The 10,286-nt window shown below is 36.7% G+C and overlaps 1 long non-coding RNA gene across 4 annotated transcripts; it reads left to right on the forward strand.

Annotated features, from left to right (window-relative positions):
- On the forward strand, nucleotides 584-9,714 carry LOC109826247. Of its 4 annotated transcripts, none has more exons than XR_002243251.1 (7): nucleotides 584-847; nucleotides 4,193-4,591; nucleotides 4,670-4,850; nucleotides 5,024-5,068; nucleotides 9,016-9,085; nucleotides 9,261-9,360; nucleotides 9,442-9,714. It is a non-coding gene; the product is annotated as an uncharacterized LOC109826247 (long non-coding RNA). The 4 variants fall into 4 exon arrangements; XR_002243253.1 differs by having other exon boundaries at nucleotides 4,196-4,591; XR_002243252.1 differs by lacking the exon at nucleotides 5,024-5,068.

Here is a 10,286-nt window from a genome sequence, read left to right on the forward strand (position 1 = left end):
TTAGTGGATAGGCAAATAGTGTGTCGAGACGCTAAAGTTTTAAAAGCACTCATATTGCATAGGGATCCATGTATTATATAAAAAGGGTGTTTTATATTAATATAATGTGTGGCTAGAAACTTGGTAAGACATCAACTTAAGTTTATTAGAGTCTTGCTGCTCTCTCTCTCCTCTCTCTCTCTCTATATATATCATAATATATATATATTATATATATATATATATAATATATATATATATCATATATATAATAAATAGTATAATATATATATTATATATATATATAGAAAAAAGAGAAGAGCTGGCCAGGCTCTTTCTCCCCGTGAGGCTGACAGGTGTATGACATGTGAGCCCCCTACTAGTCACATCGATGTGGGGGCTCACATGTCATACACCTATCAGCTCATGGGGGAGAAGAGCTAGCCAGCGCTTCTCTAGTATCCATATATCATCTACCCTTTAAAAGAGGGAGTTCTAGAAAAACTTTTCCTTCCCCAAAATAACCTTCAACTATTGTAAATATAACAAATTTATATCTTCTTATAGTTTCACAGAGTTAATAAATTGGGAGCTCTAAAAGCCTTCGTTCCTTTCATTTTCCACCCCATCGGTTAAGAATTCGCTCTAGCAGCCACCTTCAGTTATGCTTCTGATCCGACAACGTTGTCCCACTTTCTTAAATCATCAATTGCCAACAATGAGTATTATTATCCTCATCATCACCGCACCCCCTCTGCCATCATCTCCTCACTTCTCAGATTTTGGGCATCGGTTACGATTACGAACAAACCCTAGCCGACGACGGTGACGAGTCCCATCCTTCATATTTCCAGTGCTGCGTCTACCTGTAAGCTATTTCTCCCTTCAAAAACTCAATTTTTTTGGTTTTCATCCATTGAATTTGGTAAAAAGAGAATATTTTTAGCATGATATTGCTGATTATTGCTTGAATTTGCAAGTTATTGAGAAATTGATAGTTTTATGATAGCAATTTCCTCCCAAAATCTGATATTTGTGCTTCCATTACTGTTGAATTCGGTTGAATGAATCTAATGAAACAATGCTACTTATCAATTTTAGCTTGTTAATTTATATTTTACGAAGTTGAGGAATGAGACTTTTCAATTTTATACACTTCAATTTCTTTTGTGGGTGAACATTTAAATTTTGTGAGAAAGGATTATAATTAGATGTGTTTTATCTGGATAAGGATAGTTCAAAAGGCCATAGCTAAAAGTGCTTGTCAATTTAAGATAGAAGTTTTCGTAGAAACAATTATTTATTTGTTAAAAAAAAGAGAAAACGTGGGATTCGGTAGGGTTTCAGTCCTTTTTCGGCGAACTGAGACGGCGGGGGCGTCAGTTTTGGGGGTTCTCTCCAATTCTTCGGCGATGGAGGGATGGAAATTGTATCCACTGCTAAGGTACTTGTTGTTTAGCCAATAGCGCTCTGGTTAATTCAATTAGTTTCCAATTTAGTTGGATAGTTTAGTGGAGTGAAGGCTTTGAATTGATTTAAGAAGAGAATTGAAAACTGAAGGTGATGATTTTGGGCAAAATCAAGTCTTTTGGGTTTGCAATTTTTTTCTGAAGTTTATTTTGCTACTATTTACTGGCGAATGGTTACTTCAATTTGAGAGCTTGAAGGTTCTTGTTTTGCTACTTTGTGTTGAGGTTGTTTTCTATTCTGCAATTTTCTTGCTTGTGACATGTGATTAGTGCTCTTTTCATGTTTAATAATTTCTTTGTTTCTATTCTGGTGACTATCTTGTTTGTGAGCTCAGATTTGTATTATTTTTTTGCATGTTCAAGTCATTGTATTCTAGAGGTATTGTCTCCTGAATCTTTATTAAAATACAAATAATTAAGACTTACTATCACTTTTCTTAATTTCCTGAGACCAGAAGTTTAATTGTGGGCCTGTAGTATTCTACTTAGATTCATAGTACATCTATGCAATATTTCCTTCCGCCAAGACTGAATCCTCTTGATGAACCTTAGGCAAGTGGTCACTGAATGTAATTTTTTTTGAAAAGGGCAAAAACTTTGGGATAATTATTTTAGTAGCTAAATTGGATATAAGCCTATTTCAGATGGGGTTATAATAGTTGCTGGAGGAGTTGCCTCATGCAACAAGAGGGATATTCTAAATTGAGCACTAGGGAGCACAAGAAAAAATAGATCATAAAAGCAATTGCATGTGGCTAATGCAATAACAATTAGAAAAACCTATTTGTTTAACACCTGCTTTAGTCATCCTTTATTGCGATCTTCCCCCTTCTCACTATTTGTCATATAGACTATATAACAAACAATGAGTATCATATCACCCACTAATATTTGCCCCCTTCTCACTATTTGTCATATAGACTATATAACAAACAATGAGTATCATATCACCCACTAATATTTGTAATAGTTGATCCTGTTCTGTGGTGAAAAATATAACAAACAATGAGTATCATATCACCCACTAATATTTGTAATAGTTGATCCTGTTCTGTGGTGAAAAATACTGGATTTATACATAAAACTCATGTAGATCCATTGTTTACTTAAATCAGTAGTTTAGTGAGACATAAAATCTTTGCAATGTTCTTCAGAATGAAGCGAGTCTTGAAGTTTTTTCCCATTCTGTTATATGCAAGTTGTCATATGTTTCATGTTATTTTAAGGATTTCAAAATTTTTTCTACGGACTCACATCTCTTTTTTTTCGAATATAGATGCCTGTATGATCTATCACAATGACAACAACAAAAACTACTAAAAATCATGTGAGTTGAGGTTCTCATGTGTGTATCAATGCATAAAAACCTTTTAATTGTATGAGTTCCTCAGACATGTGTTGTGGTTGTTTGAAATTTCTTGGGTGATCATGATATAGAGAACATACTAGCCATAAGTCTAATTAGCATGTTTCTGGAAACCAACATAAAGTGAAATTCCATTTGCAGCATTTTACTTCAATGCATCATCTGATTTATTGTGTCATAAAAATTGAAATAAACTTGGTTGATCATGATATGCACAACTTGGAGAATATATACTGTTTCTTGCTTGATGTGGGATTATGTGTCCTGTAAAACCAAAATTTCATGGACATTAACTAATTGTCATAAGCTACATTTACCTTTATCTTTAGAGTTGAAAGCTTGATCTTTGCCAAACATGTTGGGAATATTAAAAGCATTCTACTTAAACTATGAAGAGTGTTATCATAGAAGACCAATGACATAGAAATCTGTACGACTCTGCTATTAAAACCTGCCTTTTTGAGCATGCAGTCACACAAAAGGTTCCATTTTGTTTCAGGTTTTTCATTTCACATTTAATTTTTTTTTATTATGGTTAATAGCATGGTTCAATGTTTTTGGTTCAATGATAACCCATGAAAGTAGGCTCTTTATTATTAGTTTGCTATTTGTTTTGATTAAATGTTTCTTTCTCAATTTACGCAACCCCTTGAGGTAACTTGTGTCTTCTCTTTAGTTTCTTAATCATGCTTGTATTTACCAAATAAAAAAGTGATCAACTCTAATTTACATTATTGGAAAACTTTAAGTTGAAGAAAAAAACCATCAGAATCCTAAGAGATCAGAACATTTGTTTAATTAAAAAAAAAATCTTTTTTTACCCCCCAATTGTCATGTTCAAAATAAAAGTGTTTCATGGCGTATGAAGTGCTTAAGCCTATGTTTATAGGGCAAATGACTTACTTTTTTTTATTACACTGTAATTAATTTTCAAAATGCTTGAAACAAGGCCTTAGAACACACTTCAAACAGCTTTTTCAAACACTAACACAAATATGTAATTCTAAAATTCTTTTAGTTATGGACCATTAATTACTCCCGCTTTGATTTGGCTTGATATCTATGCTTCAAAATACTGATTTGGGCACTATAAGACTTTAGACCAGGATCAAGGTCAATATCCGTTGACAATTTGGCTTGCGAGATATATCAAACAAATGTCTGAGATTTCATCTCAAATTCTTAATCCCCTGCAAATCATTCTGCGCTGATTCTTGTAAAACAATTACTATGATCCTATCTTAACTCAAATTGATAAAAGATAAAGATAAGTCCAAATTAATCATGGAAAAGCCAGAAAAGGTTAAATCTGATGCATGACATTTTTAATCATGAAATAGACTACTAGGAGGATAACTTATTTTGTTGTCATTTTTAGCAGCATTTGCAGGAGATGGAGCTGCAGCCTGAGACTTTGTTCTTGAGTGTGAGTCTGATGGACAGATTTCTCAACAGGGGATACTTTGAGACTGAAAGGAACCTGCAACTACTCGACATTGCGTTTGTCACTGTCGCTACTAGGCTTGAAGAGATCCATCCTTGGAACAAGTAGATGCTCTTATTACTCGCACGTTTTCCATTTTATAGAGTAAACCTAAGTTTTTCCAGACATGATTTGTTATTTATTGTTGTCTCATTGTACTCGATTAGTATTTGGTGAAGATATTTCACAGTGGGAGACTATGTCTACGCTCGATCTGAAGTAGTTGCAATGAAATGACTGGTACTAGAGGTTATTAATTTCCAGTGCATGCTGCCCACAACACAATTTCTTGTGGTATTACTATTTCCCCCTTTATTTCATAAATCGAGGGAGCTATAAGAAAGTAGGTATTGAGATGCAACAATATTGCAGGTTTTATCTGAGAGCAACAAATGCACATGCCGAGGTGGAGTCCCTGACGAGGTACTTAGTTGTCCTCTCGCTTCTCGACCATGAGAGGTTTTGCTTCTGGCACTCTACTATGACTGCCGGATTCGTTATCCTCGCTTGACTTGCTACAAGTCAAGATTCCTCTTGCCTCAGGGTCATGGAGGTGATTAAGCTCTAAGCTATTAACTTCTGCTCAATGAATTAATACACTATTAAACAAATGATATAGTTACTTAAAGCGTCATGTTTGCCTTGTGACTTTATTTTGATCCTTACAAGTAGTTATTGTCTTTTAAGATACCATCTGAATGCATAAATGATCATGAATTGATGCAGCGGCACGTGCACAGTAAGAGTGATGATCTACCTGAGTGTATTTAGGTATACATATCCTTCTAGAGATATTTACAGTTTGATTTCCATTTCAACAAGAATTCAATTTTGATTGCAATTTCGATTGCAATTTCGATTGAACTGAAACTAACTATTGTTTTAAAATCAATACCATATCCATTACTAATACGGGTGTATCTTCTCTTCGGAACTTAGCGATCTTCATGGGAGCTTGAGGATTGATGATTCTTATGATAACATGAGAATAGAGGTGTCAAACAATACAAGGGAACGTAGGAGGAAGTGTGGAACGAGACGACGAGCAGAAGAATCAAAGTATCCAGTTTTTAGCCCGTGAGTCGACTCATAACAGTCATGAGTCGACTCATCAGGTTGAGTCGACTCATGACTGTCATGAGTCGACTCATCGCTGGCTTTTATGTTTTGTCTAGTTTCGGACGAGTCGACTCATCTCAGTCATGAGTCGACTCATCGATGGTTTCCTGGTTTGTTTGGGTTTCTGTTCACACGAATTCCTATTGGTTTTGGGCTTGGTTATTTACCAGATTACCACTCTTGATTGTACACCTATATAAAGGATTGTTTTAGGGTTTCTAAACAATCAGAGGTAATTAAGAGAGATTCTAATCATTGTATTAGGGTTTAGTGAGAATTGAGAGTTTGTTCTTGATGCTAGTGAGATTGTGAGAGAGGGATTGTAATCTTTTCATACTCATAATTTAGAGAAGGTAATTTCCTTTGCCATATACTGAATTATGCTTGTGTTTCTGTCATCATCTTCTTAACCCACCTTTGATAATTCTGCGATCTCGCACGGCAACTCGTATCAAGTTGGTATCAGAGCGATCAGATCCTGCGAAGGGGGCATCCTGTGTATCGGCAACTCGTATCAAGTTGGTATCAGAGCGATCAGATCCTGCGAAGGGGGCATCCTGTGTATGGTCCTTCCTCGATCGTAATACAAGAAGCTCGGTGAGATCCTTATTTCATTAGAAGGAGTCCAGGTTTTAAGGAGGAAGAAGATGGCTGAAGGAGATAATTCTACGAGGATTGATGCATTGGAGAAGCAGATCGAGATGATAGGTTCAACTCTCACACAACTCGTCAGTCTTATCCATGGAGGTGGCAAACAAGGTGAATATTCTTCGAAGAAAATTGTTGAGTCCAATGTGGAGAGAGTAGATTCAGATTCCGACGAGGAGGAGGAGACCGTTAAGACTACATTGCATCAAGGGGGTAAGAATTCTTATCAGAACCTAAAGATTGACTTCAAGGTGAAGATTCCTGTTTATGATAGGAGTGTTGATGTCGAGAGGCTTGATGACTGGATCGAGCGGATGGAGACGTATTTTACTCTTTATGGCTATTCATCAAAAGAGAAGATTGTGTTCGTGACTTTGAAGCTTTCAGGGCACGCGTTGACGTTGTGGAAATCCTACTGCAAACAGGAAAAGAAGGCGGCGTCGTGGAACAAATTCAAGGAGCTACTGAGGAAGCAGTTCTATCCTGTGGGGTTCCTTGAAGAGCATTGGTACAAGTGGTACGGCTTGCACCAAAGATTCAATCAGACCGTTCAAGAGTATATGACGAAGTTTCAGCAGAAAGCGATGGTTCTAAACATCACAATGGATGAATACTCCATTTTCATGAAATACATGGCGGGTCTGAATGATTATATCCGGAAGGAAATAAAATTGTTCACGGTCGAGATGATTACAGAGGCGAGCGTGAAGGCAATTGTCATTGAGGGCAAACAGAAGAAGGGCAACGAAACGAAGGGTGATTCCAAACAGACAGGAGGTGAGTCTAGTGGTTCTCAATCTAAGGAGGAGAAGAAGAAGGGTGATCCAGGGAAGACAGGGCTGATTTGTAGTCACTGCGAGAAGACATGGCACACAGCTGATCGGTGCTGGGAGAAGTATCCTCATCTCAAGCCAAGAGGGTTGAAGAAGGAGGAGGAGAAAAAGGCATACATGATAGCTCAAGGTCCGAAAGAAGTTCTGGGGATGACAAAGCCCAACAGCAGTTTCAACCTTATGGCGGTGAAGCAGACCACGAAAGAGGACGACGACCCGAGAGAGCAACTCTTTGTTCTTAAGTTGCAAGTGAAGACCAGTTTGGTTGATGTCATTGTTAAATCGGTCAGCGAGAAGAATTTGATATCCGAGGCATTAGTTCAGAAGCTGGGTCTGAAGACGGTCAAGCATCCGAAGCCCTATCCATTGGGGTGGATTCAGAAGGAGGAGAAACTGTGTGTAGTTGATCAATGCACTGTCAGATTTGCGCTCCACAAGTCGTATATTGACGAGGTCACGTGCGACGTCATTCCATTGGATGTTTGTCAGATTATACTGGGCAATTCGTACTTATGGGATAGATATGCGATCTACGAGAGGCGGGCTCAGAAGTACACCTTCACTAAGGATGGTGAAAGGTTCATATTTCGTTCGACATCTCTTCCAAAGGAGACAAGCTTGGGGACGGTGACGTGAGCGAAGAGGCTAGTGAATGCAAGCAAGAAGTTTGTCTCGCTGTGCATTAGACTTCCAGAAAAGCCATCGACAAAGGATTGCAACTTAGAGCGAACGGTAACTACGACGAGACGCGGGACGAATGAGTTGTTTCCGATTGGATGTCAAGACCGGATTCCTAGCAAGGCCAGGTGGTGCAGAAAAGATGGAGGAGCTCGAGAGTTTCCTCAGCAAAAGTTCTAACTTGAACGGGACTTTAAGTTCCTAAAGAGGAGACCCATGATACGGGTGTATCTTCTCTTTGGAACTTAGTGATCCTCATGGGAGCTTGAGGATAGATGATTCTCATACTAGCATGAGAATAGGGGGTGTCAAACAGTATAAGGGAACACAGGAGGAAGCGTGGAACAAGACGAGTCGACTTATAACAGTCATGAGTCGACTCATCAGGTTGAGTCGACTCATGACTGTCATGAGTCGACTCATCGCTGGCTTTTGTGTTTTGTCTAGTTTCGGACGAGTCGACTCATCTCAGTCATGAGTCGACTTATTGATGGTTTCCTGGTTTGTTTGGGTTTCTGTTCACACGAATTCCTGTTGGTTTTGGGCTTGGTTATTTACCAGATTGCCACCCTCGTTTGTACACCTATATAAAGGATTGTTTTAGGGTTTCTAAATAATCAGAGGTAATTAAGAGAGATTCTAATAATTGTATTAGGGTTTAGTGAGAATTGAGAGTTTGTTCTCGATTCTAGTGAGATTGTGAGAGAGGGATTGTAATCTTTTCATACTCATAATCTAGAGAAGGTAGTTTTCTTCGTCATATACTGAATTGTGCTTATGTTTCTGTCATCCTCTTCTCAACCCACCTTTGATAATTCCGCGATCAAAGGTGCTCGCACGACAACTTGTATCAATTACCATCCTCCCCAGGGATTCTTAAACTGAGTGTTGCAACACCAGATTGTTCAGAAGTTCTTGTTGAATCTTCTGCATGATTCACGTGATCTTCGATTCCTTTATTTTGATCAGAATGTGATATTGTTTCCTTGCTGTCTTGAATTTTTAAAGAAACAACTTCTTCGGTTGTTTTTTGAGAAACAACAATTTTTTATTGAAATTAATTACAACATTATGCTGTAAATTCTCTTGACAAGGATATTCCAGGCCTCGACTCTCACTCGATGCAGTATCTGTAATTGGACTCCTCTCAGGATGATTCTCTACGAAAAGCTGAGTGCACTTCTTATTTTCTTCAAATGTAAAATTGCTAGGGGATGCAACTGATGTTTGATATCCATTAGTTCTAAATTTGCACTAACAGATGATTTAGAATATATACTTTTTGATATATAGAAATGAAAGTTTCATAATATATTCAAGAGAAAGCTTTGAGTCGTAGCATGCACCTGTATCATATATTCTGCGAATAATGTATTTAATAAATAATTTTAAAATTGGTGAGTGAAAAATTAATTGACCTTCAAATATTTACTCTTGTAGTTTTTCAATATGCATCACGTGCAGAAATGACTTGCCCTCGATGAAACCCCTGATGTCTCTAAGGACTCAGGTAACTTATGTTGTCATAAACTTCTTTTAGCATAACAAGTGACAGAAAGAGAAGAGGGGAAAAAATTATATTACTAATGGTTCATTTATTTATCTTTTCATTTCTTTGTTCCAGTTTGTTGAAATTATTAATTTTTAGTAATATCATTAATGCTTAATTCTCTTGTATCTTGCAGCATTGGACAAAATTCCTCTTATTCATTCTATGTCTATAAAGAATCAGAAGATTCTGATAAACTGTGGCAGAGGCTAATTCGAATCTTCAACACCTAGCATGTATGTTGGTTTCACTATGCTCTAGAGATCAATACTAGAACCATTCATTTTAGTTAATTCAAGCTGTTGCTTCTCTTGTAGGGTTTTCCTCAATGTATCTTCATTTAAAATGAGGTGCTCCTGGCCGGACAAGAAGACTAATTATCTCTGCTATCAACTCATCGATAAATATTATTAATGGGTTCGAACAACTTTAACAATCAATACATCAAGCAATAGGAGCAAGATGTCTGCACTATCACTGACATGTTATTGATTTTGTACTACGACATAAGAGATGAAACTGAGTAGTGTTTGAACACCAAGAGAGCTAGCATGTTAAGTTGTAGTTGAGACATGGTTATGGTTCATTCATTGCTATTAGATAAATCATTTGTTCTGTGATCTAAGTGAAATGAGATTTTGCAAAAAATTGTTTCATGGGTGGTGATGCTTACATTTATAGTATCATTGCTTTTAGCCTGTGATAAGTCAGCTTTAGTGGATCTATGCGACATCTGAATTTTATTATAAAAAGAAACTTATTAGAGCGCAATATGAGAGAACTCTACATGAAATATCAATTAAAGCTGATCCATATCTGTAAAGATAAACCTAATTCTTTTTAGTTATAGTATCATGGTTTTCCTCCTTTGGTTTCATTTGCAATTGATTTTATCAATGATAGAACTGCTTTTATCAAACACTTAATAAATAAATATAATTTCACTATTCAATCCTTTTGAATTTTTAAACTCTATCCATATGTTTGCTACATGGTTTAAATTAAATAAATCTTAATGAAATGAATTAATAATAAAATAATAAATTAAAAAATTTACCACGTGCATTGCACGTGCAATCATACTAGTATATATATATATATCCGCTCTTGCAACGTTTCCCTGTAGAAGCCAAAATCAATGAGTCTGATCAACTACCCTTCT

This window comes from Asparagus officinalis, chromosome 10 (genome assembly GCF_001876935.1).
Source record: "Asparagus officinalis chromosome 10, Aspof.V1, whole genome shotgun sequence".
NCBI classification, from domain to species: Eukaryota; Viridiplantae; Streptophyta; class Magnoliopsida; order Asparagales; family Asparagaceae; genus Asparagus; species Asparagus officinalis.